Raw genomic sequence first — 13,304 nt, 5'->3', positions numbered from 1 at the left:
TCAGATGTAAAGAAATTATGTTTTTGAGGAAAACATTTCAGCATTTTTCTCCATATAATAAACTGGTATGGTGCCCTGATTTTGAACTTCCAAAATGTAGTTTAAATGCGGCTTCAAACGATCCCAAATGTGGTTGTAAAAGATCCCAGCAGAGAAAGAAGGGTCTTATCTAGCGTTACAATCGGTTATTTGAATAAAAATAATACAATTTATATACTTGTTAATGTCAATCGCTCATCTTGTCTTACTCTGCCTGAACAGTTTTTGTTCTGGTTCATGACAGTTAGGGTATGTTGAAAAACTCCCATCTCATGTTCTCCCTCAACTTCAAAATCATCCTATATCACTGTTTTAACTTTTTTTGTTGAGGGTGTTTGATTTTCTTTGCATGTTCACTTTGCAAAGACTGGGTCAGTACTTCAGCAGCGATGTAGGATGATTTTGAAATGATTTTTGAAGTCGAGGGAGAAAATATGATTGGAGTTTTTTGATATACCCTAACTCTCACGAGTCAGAATACACAGAGTTCAAGGAGAGCAAGACAAGACAAGCGAAACATAATTTCTTTACAGCTGAAGAAAGAAAGAGATGAACATCTTGGATGACAAGGGGGTGAGTACATTATATGTGAATCTTTGTTTTGGAAGTTCTCTTTTAATGTATTAACTAACATGAACAAACAATGAACAATACATTTATTACAGTATTTATTAATATTTTTTATTGTTAGTTAATAAAAATACAGTCGTTCATTGTTTGTTAGTTCACAGTGCATTAATTAATGTTAACAAACACTTGTGATTTTAATAATGCATTAGTAAATGCTGAAATTAACATTAACTAAGATTAATAAATGCTGTAGAAGTACTGTTCATTCTTAATTCATGTTAACTAATGTAGTTAACTACTGTTATCTAATGAACCTTATTGTAAAGTGTCACCAAAATCTCTTATGCTCAGCAAGGTTTATTTGATCAAAAAATACAGTAAAAAACAGTAATATTATGAAATATTATTACAATTTTAAATAAAATGTTTTCTATCTGTAAATGTTTCAAAAATGTAATTTATTACATTTAATATATTTATATACATTTGTATGTGATTTATTTATTTATTTATTTATATGAATTTTATTCTGTGTGAGGGAAAATGTTAATAGTATTTTTGTACTAAATTAAATAATTTTAGATTGTTTTTTTGTGTGTTTGTTTTGTTTTGTTTTGTTCGTTAGTTGTTACCCTAGACCACAAAACCAGTCTTAAGTAGCTTTGGTATATTTGTAGTAATAGCCAAAAATACATTGAATGGGTCAAAATTATTGATTTTTCTTTTATGCCAAAAATCATTAGGATATTAGGTAAAGATCATGTTCCATGAAGATATTTTGTAAATTTCCTACCGTAAATAAATCAAAACTTAATTTTTTATTTGTAATATGCATTGCTAAGAACTTCATTTAAAGGCGATTTTCTCAATATTTACTTTTTTTTTTTTTGCACCCTCATAATTTAGATTTTCAAATAGTTGTATCTCAGCCAAATACTGTCCTATCCTAACAAACTATACATCAGTTGAAAGCTTATCTATTCTAACGTATCTAGCTTTCAGATCATGTATAAATCTCAATTTAAAAAAACTGACCTTTATGACTATTTATTTATTTATTTGTTTGTTCGTTCTACATTAATCAAACAATAAGAGTGATCTTGTCTCTCATGGCAAATTTAAAAAAAAGCTGAAGTCCGAATGAGTGAGTGTATTAGTGCGAGTTCTCGTTGTCACTTCACAGCACAATTTGAAGCTACACAGACCAATATCACAATTTAAAAATAAGCGGTTTGAGTCAGTCATCTCACAAATTTACTCTACTAACACTTTAATATCCTGTTTCATGCAACAGTGGGTCGCTACTCTTCTGGTGTGCCCTGCTGGAAATCTCTATTCAACTAAAGATCTTACAAAGGCTCGTCATCAACAATACAGCTGTGATGAAGAAAGCTAGACGGTGTGCATTTCAACAAAAGCCTGATGATCAATTCAAGCTTTGTAGTTCTCTGTTATCCTCAAACAGCAGATTTGTTTCCTAAAAAGATCATTTGGAGAAAATATTTTTTGATTGACTCGATACACAAAGTGCTATTTAATAGTTAACATGTTAATTAACACCTTGTTTAATTTTATTTGTTTCATATTGATTTATAAACACTGAACACAATAGTCATTGAACTGTTTTTCTAAATGCATTTTCAGGCATACAGTACATTGCTGCTCAGACTGAGGAGGGAAGAGAGATTGTACAGCTGCAGAAAATGCATGTAAGAGCTGGAGCAGAAGAACCTGCTCACATGCAATCAAAATGTGGGTGCTCCATCCCTGCCTCTTTCCTCTTTTATTTGCCCCTACATGTATTTTGTCTCCTAATTCCCACCTCTCTGGCTTGAAATTTACATTTCCCCTTGCCCACAGGGATGCTGATGGATGCAAAGTGGCATCTGAAGACACCGACGGCTCTGCAGCAAAGGCTGCTGAGAGCCGCCCAACTAGAGAGCAGACGGCAGTACTGAGCCATAGCTTTGAGAAGTCACTCGATGGGGAGAAACAGGTGAATGCATACAAATGTATTACTAAAATTTTATAATCTAAATATTCTAGCTTTGTATGAGGAATAAAACGGACATTTAAGTCATTATTCAGAGGTAATATTTTACTGTATCTCTTAAATGTCATTGATGTCTCCTTGTTAGTGTGAGAATGTGTCTTTGGTGTCACTAGTCCATGTAAAAGAAAATCACAGGGTTTGGAAAGTGTTATTTGATGTTATTGGAAAAAAATCACAATATTTTGCTTTTTTATATTTTCATCTTGAGATGAAAATTGCTGAATTTATTTCTAAAATTTGTGGAGGACATCAAGAAACACTGATTGCTGTAAATTGATGCAAAAAAGGTCTTTTTTTCATTGACATCTCTTCAAAAGTATTTGTGAAAAAGTAAACAGACGTTTGAGGTCAGTATTTTTTATTATTTTTACTATATATTTATATTATCAGCAAGCATGGATTAAATTGAACAACTTGTTACAAGTTGTTGTAAACTGTTACAAAATATTTTAATTTTGAAAATTCTATTGATCAGCTAAACTTGAAAATAAATGCATTACATTTTTAACCAAAAATATTAAGTGATATTTTAACTGTAAAAAAATGTAACTCATCATATTAGAATGATTTTTGAAGGATCATGTGACACTGAAGACTGGAATAATGATGCTGAAAAATTCAGCCATCAAAGGAATAAATTACATTTAAAAATATGTTCAAATAAAACTTTAACTTATTAATATTGTTTCACAATATTACTGTTCTGATATATCTTGCAGCCTTGGTGAGCATAACACAAAAGCTGATGAATGGATGAATGAGCCTTGCACTATCATTCAGAAGTTTGGGGTTGGTAATATTTTAAATGTTTTAAAAAGAAGTCTTTCTTTTAAAAACATTTAAAATATTACCAACCCCAAACTTTTGAATAATAGTACAAGGCTCATTCATCAGCTTTTGTGTTTCATGGAAAAAAGTAACAACATATGGGTTTGGAACAATCTGAGGGTGAGTAAACAATGACAGCATTTTTCATTCACTTAAGCAACATGAAGTTTAAGTATCTCCTTGACCAGGCTTGATAACCTCACAGCTTTGCAAGCAGATAGAAGAGACCTTGGGTTTATTTACCCAAATCAATTGTACCATTAGGCGCTAGTCTGAAAAGATCCTTCATGTTCTTTCCTAGGTGCACAATTAGAACTTAATGCCTGTTAGCGTTCCTACACACATACGTTAACACTAAGACACTTTAACCTCTGATGAATTGGTACTTGACTGAATAAAATCAATGGCAGCAGATATGTGGTTTTGTGGTAAAATGCATTGTTTTACACAATTGTCTGAGTTTGGCATCATTTTTTGAGGACAGAATGAGGACGAGTGGGCTGTTTTATACAAGCTATCACTTTGAAAGCTTTCAGCCTTGACAAACTGGGCAGCCCATGCACTGGCAACGACTTCAGATGTATAACATTTTACATACAGCATACATCCTTTGAGTTATTTTTTAAATGTTTTTAAAGGGGGGTCTGAGTGATGTGTGCTGTTTTCTCTGGCCCGATTCCCTTTGTCCGCTATAGCCATAGTTTTCTCTGTTGTCTGCGCAGCATCTTTAGCAGAGTCTTTCATGCTGTCGTCAGTGGAGCGTTACAAGTCGACAGCGGCGTTCAGCCGAAGCGGTTCAAGGCCATTATGCGACGATCTCCACAACTCAGAAGAGAAAATAACCAGAGCCAGTCCCACAATGCACCAAAATAAACCCAAAAAGGCCTGGTAATAAGCTATATCCCTTTATTTTATGAAGATGACATTCTGTCAGTAATGTTGTGTTGCAAAACTGGAATAAAAATCAAGCTGTGCTTACCAGCTGTACACAATTTTTGGTTTTTATAGCAGTGTGGAGTGTGTCCTGTTGGAGGGAACAGAGACGTTGTGATACGGCTTTTACAGTAAAATACAAAGTTTGACAAGTGCGACAAGGTCACCTATTTATCCATTTTATGTGAAATATTTAAATAATAATTATATTATATTATATTATATTATTATTTAGTACTGTCAAAATTAGCATGTTAATGCAGGTGATTGTTAATTATAAAATAATTAGCATATCTTAAAATAATAGCAGCCAAATAAGCTAATTACCCAGCTGCTGTGAAAAACAAAAGAAAAAACAAGGAAATCATTAACTTTTGTAACTTTAAGGATTCATCTATATTTAATTTAGTATATAGTGTTTGATAACTTTTCAATTTCTGTATATTTCCTACTTGCTGAAGGGCACAGATAAATAATGGGTTTATGTGAAGATTATTTTAAACTCACTCAGATTAGAAGTTTTTTTTAAGTCTAATTCATGTTAAAATTGATAGCTCAACACTGTAATGTTGACCAATTTCCTAGAGACATGAGTAATATTGTATATATGTAATATATGTCAAACGATTAATCGCAATTAATCACGATTACAAAATAAAAGTTTGAGTCTGCCTAACATATGTGTGTGTACTGTGTGTAATTATTATGTATATATAAATACAAACACATTCATGTATATATTTAAGAAATATTTACAAGTATATGCAATTATTATAATTTTTATATTATATATATATATAAATATTTGTATCTATCTATATATATATAAAATATATATTTATAAAAATATAAATATCTATGTACATAACGTATTTCTTTTAAATATATACATTAATTGGTTTTATTTTAATTTGAACTTTTATTTTGAATGCGATTAATCGCGATTAATCGTTTAACAGCCGTGATTGGTATCAGTGATACTCGCCTTCAGTCATAAAAAAATTCATAAATTAACAAATATTAAAAATATGTCTTTGTTGTTTTTTTATATTAATTTGAAGGTTGAATGTAAAATTACTGCAATAAAGTATATTTAAAAACTAATATTAGGTGGAATTAATCATAATTAATCGTGATTAATTTCAGAAAAAATGTGTGATTAATACATTTTTTAATCAATTGATAGCACTAATTGTATTATATTATTTATATTTACTGATTATGGTTAACATTAGTTTATACAAATGCAACTCTGATTTTAATACTGTATTAGTAATGTAGTTAACTAATTTTAACCATTTTTTATATTATATGTTAATTGTATTATTTTTTTATATAAAAAAACAGACAAAAAGTCTGAGAGTCATATTCATCATCATATTCACAGTTTTCACCATTTTAGCTTTATTTTTTAGCCCACCACTGTGGTCTTGTAAAAAGACATTGCCATATACTGTAATCAAGTACTTCACACTCACTTTGACCCGGTCATTCACCAGATGCTGACAGTTTTCCACTTCATAGCTCCTAACATTCAAGCCTTCAGTCTTGCCTCATTGGACAACAGATCGATATTGAAATTGTAGTCATTCAGTGGTGATCAGCCTGTAAGTAAGGACAGTCTGGACACAAGCCGCTGTCCTTACTTTTATAGGAGTCTTTCAAAGGACTTCTTCACATGCTGTATGTAAAATTCTGTTTTCATTCACAACCAGCATCAAATGCATCAGGTCAGTATTACACTGACCAAAAACACTGTCTGATCATTAAAGACCTGTTTATAGCAAACATGAAATGTTTAGATGTTAAAATTTGGTGCGATAAACATTTTAATTTGAATAAACAGCCCTCCTCCTCCCCAGCACCACCTGTCTAGATCTGCTACAGGGGATTTTCCTCTTTCTAGCAGCAACATGTTTCCTTTTCATTTTTATGATTCAAGCATTAAGCAAGTCCACTTGCTCCGATACCATTAATAAAGATTTTGCTGTCTATCCCAAGAGTTGTTATGACTGAAATATAGTAATTAAAATGCAAGCAAGCAAACCAGCTCTTCTGACATTTCTACGTTCAACATCCAGTGTATTTTTTTGGTGGTCATGTCACGCCTCATTCAACATTCTCCTGGCTTTGACCTAGTCTTTACCTCAGCCACCCTGGGGCTGATCAGCACAGCTGATGTAGAGAAAGTCACCTCACCGCACAGGCTGTCAACGCTCACATCTGACTCTGTAGCAGTTTGAACCCCGGTCGACGGAGGTCTGCATGCTCTGCGATGAGGCCAAAGCTAAATGTGCATCATTCAGGGATTACAGAACATCGCTGGAGATGTCAGTCCATGCATTTAATGCTGGACTAACCAGCTTTACGTCAGTTCTGCTTTGATCTTTTTTTCTTTTGAGGGCCCCTGAGGTAAAACTATGCTAGCAGAAACTTTCAGGGTCAGTAGGAGAGCTACAATAGCTTCAGGTGAGTTCTGACGTCCTGCTGGTGTTGAACACCACGTCCAGCTGCCCTTTGACGTCAGTGGTGATTTTTGTCATCCTGAGACTGAAAATACCCTTCAGAGGTTCTTGTCTGAACAATGAAGTTGGTGCTTCTCTACCCACCATGAACAGAAACACATGCTTAAAAACATTTAAAGGGACCAGGAAAAAATCATTACTTATTCCGTTCATGGTTTTTCATGATCATCTTCCACTTATTCTCTGACTATCTATCTGTCTGTCTTTCTGTCTGTCTCTCTATACATCCGTAGTATCTATCTATCTGTCCATCCTATCTATCTATATACCTGTCTATCTATCCATCCTATCTATCTATTTATCTATCTATCTATCTATCTATCTATCTGTCTATCTATCTATTTATCTGTCTGTCTGTCTCTCTATACATCCGTAGTATCTATCTATCTGTCCATCCTATCTATCTATATGCCTGTCTATCTATCCATCCTATCTATCTATCTATTTATCTGTCTGTCTGTCTGTCGTTGTTTCATTGTATCATTCTATCATTCTATCTTTCTGTCATTCATCATCCGTCATTCTATCTGTCTGTCTGTCTTTCTATTGTTGTATCATTCTGTCATTCTATCATTCTATATTCCTATCTATCGTTCTATCTATTGTTCTATCCATCCGTCATTCTATCTATCTATCTATCTATCTATCTATCTATCTATCTATTGGTCTGTTTGTCTGTCTGTCTGTCTTTCTATCGTTCTATCGTTCTATCGTTCTATACATCCGTCATTCTTTCTATCTATTCTATCTATCTATCTATCTATATGTGGTAATTTGTTCAAATATGTTGAGTGTCCCATCCAGCTTAGTTTCAGTAAATGTTCTCTTTGGACTGTGGTCCAGTTTTAAATTCTGAAAGTGGTGAAGTTTTAAGTTCTGAAAGTTACAGAACGTGCTCATTGTACTCTTTTATTTGAAAAGATCAAGGCAAATTTGATTCCTCACAATATGACCCCTTTATGTTACTAAACCCGAGAAGGTCGAGATCCACTGTGTAACTTTACAGGGAGTTCCTCTCGGGTTGTTCTTTGACATTTCTCCTCCAAAGCTATTTAGCCCTCTCCAGGTACACCTCCTATCTCAGTTCTCCTTATAAAAGTCGATTTCATTCTGTCTCTCAGTGACCATAAATCTCTGATCCAATGCCTTGGGTCATGTAGGTACATTCTCATTTTCCCTGGCCCTTTCTTACCTTCATCTCATGTCCATTGCTTCCTTCCTCATTAGAAGCTTTCCATCTGCTGAAACAGGGCTTTGAGATTTCCTGCCTTCTAAACCTCTCTCTCTCTCTTCTCTATTCCCTGTCGTGATGTTCAATCTCTGTGGTAGTCTAGTGAGAGCCTTCCTCCATCTGTACTATCTCCCTTTTTGCCCTTTTAATTCTCCCTGATCTGCCATCTCTCTGCTTTTAATAAGCGTGATCATTCTCTTTCTTGTGGCGGCAAAACCTTGGAGTCATTTAAGAGTTACTCAACACTGGTGGGAGTATGTCACGCTTTGGCAGTGTTCAGCTTGTCATGTAGTGGTTTCGTTTCTGTTCCTTTTGTTGTGGTGGCTTGCGTCTTGTTTTCTCTCTCTCTTGCATCTTTAGAGCGCTCAAACTCCAGAATTCTTTATGTTTGCTGGGGAGAAAGGCGGTGGGGGGGATGTGTTCTGAAGGATGCATGTTGCAAACATTCACACAAAAAAACATTCTTAGACTTCTTTGGTGTATTTTTGTGCCTGACAAAAGATGTCAAAAGTCTGTGCCCGACAGAAAATGTCAAACATCACCAGCAACAAAGATGTTGCTTTTGAAATCCGAAACTCATTTGGGAATCAAAGTAACGCTCCAGGTTGAATTGGACAGAAGTTTATTTACAGTTTCATGTCACGCAACAAATGCCTTTTCTGTTTGTTTTTTTTTTAGTGCAAGTGATTCAAATATCAGTTAACAGATGTTCTGTTGTTAGAGATCAACCAATTTTGTTTTTTAAGCCTGATACCAGATATACATAATTTTAGGATTTAGAGTCCAACCAATATGCAAAACATAGTTTTGTTATGTTTTGAATGTTTATATTATTTTTTCATTACATAATTATATAATTTGTATAATTATTGTATTGTTCTGCTGTTTTTTGTCATAGCAATAATAAATCCTGACATTTGAATTCATTTTAATGTTTCTATATTTAATTATATAAAAGTATTTTTTTTATTGTGAATGTGTAATGTTTAATTATTTAGGTTATATTAATTAATTATCAAGGTTATAAGACTACGACTTTCTTATTTTAGAATGAATGGCTGAGTTCTACGATAAAGCAAATATTATTTTCATATTATTAATTATACAAATGTATGTAACAATATTAAACCATAATTAAATAAATTACCATTTAAATTATTATTATTATTATTATTATTATTATTATTATTATTATTATTTTTGTTGTTGTTGTTGTAATAGCAATAATATTTATAAATGATTATTGTTATTATCATCAATAATAATAATAATAATGTATATAACTGTTACAAATAACAATAACAAAACATAACTGAATAAATAACCTTTTTACATTGCATTCGCTTTACTATTGAATTATTATTATTATTAGTTGTTGTAATGCCAATAATATTTATAAATTATTATTATTACAATTATCATCATTATTAAATAAATAACCATTTTAAATTACTTTTTTTTTTGATTATTATTGTTGTTGTTGTTGTCGTTGTTGTTGTTAATATCATTATTTTTAGTAGTAGCAATGCCAGTAATATTTATTAATTATTATTATTGTTATATTAATCATTGTCATCAATAATAATAATGTATATACCAATAACAGAACATAATTAAATAAATAACATTTAAAAACAATATTTGCTTCATTAATCAATTGTTTTTATTATTATTATTATTATTATTATTATTTGTAGTAGTAGTAGTAGTAATGACAGTGATATTTTTAAAAATCATAATAATTAATAATAATAATAATAATAATAATAATGTATATAACAATAACATAACATTAATGAATAAATTAATAAAAATAAATTTAATAAAAAAAAAATCCTTAATCATTAAATTAGTGAATTAGTGCTTGTAGTAGTGTCAACATATTAATAATATTTTAGAAGGATAATAATAATAACAAGTGTGACAATTATAAAACATAACTAAATAAATAGCAATTTTATATTTAAAAAATAATATTAACATTAATAATATAATATGTAATAATATTTTAATAATAATTTATTTTATTAAAATGGAACTATTGTGACTTGATGAGTTATATATAATTATGAATAATGCTCTTCTTTTTACCAGCACCAGTGGCTGCATTTTAGAATCCAACATCCCGAACACTGTGTATGACAGTGAACTACAGCAGCCAGCTTTGACGCAAATCGCCTCTGAAAACTTACTCACAAGTGCTGGAAAGCTATCGGAGGCTTCTGTGGCACATTATTGTCGCCATGCTCAAAAACTTTCATACAATTTGTCGCCTGTCCGGAGCTGGGATATCAGTTTCAGGGTCACGCCACAACAGCGTGCAGGGTGAGGCGCTTATAGGCTCTGAGTGGGCTTGTGAATAACTAAGAGTCTGATTCAGGATGACACCTCTTAGATGGGGACAAATGGGGGGCTGGGCCCTCCACTTGCTTCCCCTGACCCCTGACACAACTCCCTTTGTGCTGCTGCAAGGGGTGGGTCACCTGTGTTTTTTCAGAGGGAACCAGATTAAAAGGTTAATGGATTCAGTTCAGTAGAACTGCCAATCCTTTACAGTGGGCACACCAGGGTGAGAGTGGATTTGCTCGGCATGTTGATGTAGGAAGAGGATGGTTTTGAAGGTGCCTCTGCTGCCCCCTTTGGGGCATTAAGTGTCATTACAAGCTCAATACATCAGACTGGAGTTACATCGGAAAAATGCTATCATTCAATAAACAAGTGTCATAAGCCTTCCTTAACACTTTTTAGTAGCCTACATCTTTTAAAAGGTGTACCATTTCACCTGCAGCTGTTGCAAAAATAAAATACACTACCAGTCAAAAGATTTTGGTTTTTTTAAAGAAAAAACTCACCAAGCCTGCATTTATTTGATCCAAAGTACAGCAAAAACATTTAGAAATATTTTTACTATTTAAAATAACTGTTTTCTATTAGAATATATTTTAAAATGTAATTTATTCCTGTGATTTCAAAGCTGAATTTTTATCATCATTACTCCAGTCACATGATTCTTCAGAAATCATTCTAATATTCTGATTTGCTGCTCAGAAACCATTTATTATTATTATTATGTTGAAAACAGCTGAGTAGATTTTTTTTTCAGGTTTCTTTGATGTATATAAAGTTCAGAAGAACAACATTTATATGAAACAGAATTATTTTGTAACCTTTTAAATGTCTTTATAATCTGTTTTTAATCAATTTAAAGCATCCTTGCTAAACAAAAGTGTTCATTTCTATAATTTCTTTCCCCAAAAAATAAATATAATAATTATAATAATAATTATACTGACTCCAAGCTTTTGACTGGTGTATAATGTTACAAAAGCTTTTTATTTCAGATAAATGCTGATCTTTGGATCTTTCCATTCATCAAAGAATGACACTGAAGAATGCAGTAATGATGCTAAAAATTTAGCTTTGATAACAGGAATAAATTACATTTTAAAATATATTCAAATAGAAAACAGTCATTTTAAACAGTAAAAATATTTCAACATCTTACTGTTTTTGCTAGACTTTGGATCAGATAAATCCATGCTTGGTGAGCAGAAGAGACTTCTTTAAAATTTGACATAGTAACAATAAAAGTAAAAGGTACACTAAGATTTGTAATGTTTTTTAATAAACGAATGCTGTGTTAGTATATGCATAGTTTAGTCGTTTGTGGTTGACTTTGTGGTTTAATGTTAAAGAAATCTCTCATGCTCATCAAGGCTGTTTACAATATCTAAAATAGTTGCACTGTAAAAAACAAACAAAAAAAAAACACAATTTGTTGAGTCAACTTAAAATAATTTGTTACCCTACAGCCTTAAAATTTTAAGTTCAGTCAACTCAAATAAGTTTAGCCAACTTGAAATGTTAAGCTGTACTACGTGAAAATGTAGATATTTGAGTTGACTAAACAAGCAATTTGGTTTGTTAAACTTAAAAGCTGGGCTTCTTACCCAGCTGCCTTAAAATTTTAAGTTGAATCAACTCAAATATCTAAGTTGTCACTTAGTACAACTTAAAATTTCAAGTTGCCTAAAATTTTGAGTTGACTGAACTTAAATTTTTAAGGCAACCAGATAGCAAATTATTTTAAGTTGACTCAACAAATTGTTTTGTTTTGTGTACAGCAGTAATATTGGGAAATATTTTTACAATTTAAAATAACTAAGTTTTCTATTTGAATATATGTTGAAATGAAATTTATTTTTGTGATGTAAAGCTGAATTTTCAGCATCATTACTCCAGTCTTCAGTGTCACATGATCCTTCAGAAATCATTCTAATATGCTGATTTGATGCTCAGGAAACATTTTAATTATTATATTAATAATTTCTTTGTTTTTGTTGTTTTGTGACAATTTAAAATTCTTTACTGTCACTTTTGATCAAATAAATGCATCCTTGCTGTATAAAAACATTAAGTGATCAGCAGATTTCCATTTTATTAATACATCATGTATGTAATATGATTTTTAGGATTTGCAGCTCAAGAACAGAAATATGACATTTTTCAGCGTACATTCTCTAAAGCGTAAGGGGTGAGGAGAAATCAGAGAGGTGATAAATTATTAGTGGAGCTTACTAAGGCAAGGTTCACTACTAATATTGCTCATACTTATTATATTTTCTGCCCAAAGCTAAGTGATAAGACATATGGTTTTCACTGGGCAGACAATAAAATGGGCAAAAAATCTCATCAATTCCCACTGACACCCATATCTAGAGGATCGGAACATCACTGAGGCCTGAGGATGGGCTCTTTTTACTCTGGACAGTAAGGAACTGCTCGGAACACCTGCCTAGAAATGCCCTAGAAACCACACAGCAATAGATTAGCAAGTAAAGTTGTCAGACAGAAGTTGTGAATTTTTTAAGGATTGTACTTTTCTAACAGCAAAGAGCCAGTATAGACTAAAGGTGCTTTGTGTATGTGTGTTTTGCTGTTGCGTTGTTGCATGCTTACAAGTCCTCTATTTGAATGCTCCACAAGCCACAGTGGGCGCCTGGACAGAAGAACCCGAGTCAGTGACCAGAAACAATGTTCAGACTGTTCCAGCTTATGTCCTGCAGGCAAACACCTCAACACACAGTGGACTGGGATACTGCTCAATGCCACATTTAATATCCGC

The sequence above is a fragment of the Labeo rohita genome, chromosome 1, assembly GCF_022985175.1.
Source record: "Labeo rohita strain BAU-BD-2019 chromosome 1, IGBB_LRoh.1.0, whole genome shotgun sequence".
Taxonomy (NCBI): Eukaryota; Metazoa; Chordata; class Actinopteri; order Cypriniformes; family Cyprinidae; genus Labeo; species Labeo rohita.
This window is presented reverse-complemented; position numbering follows the sequence as displayed.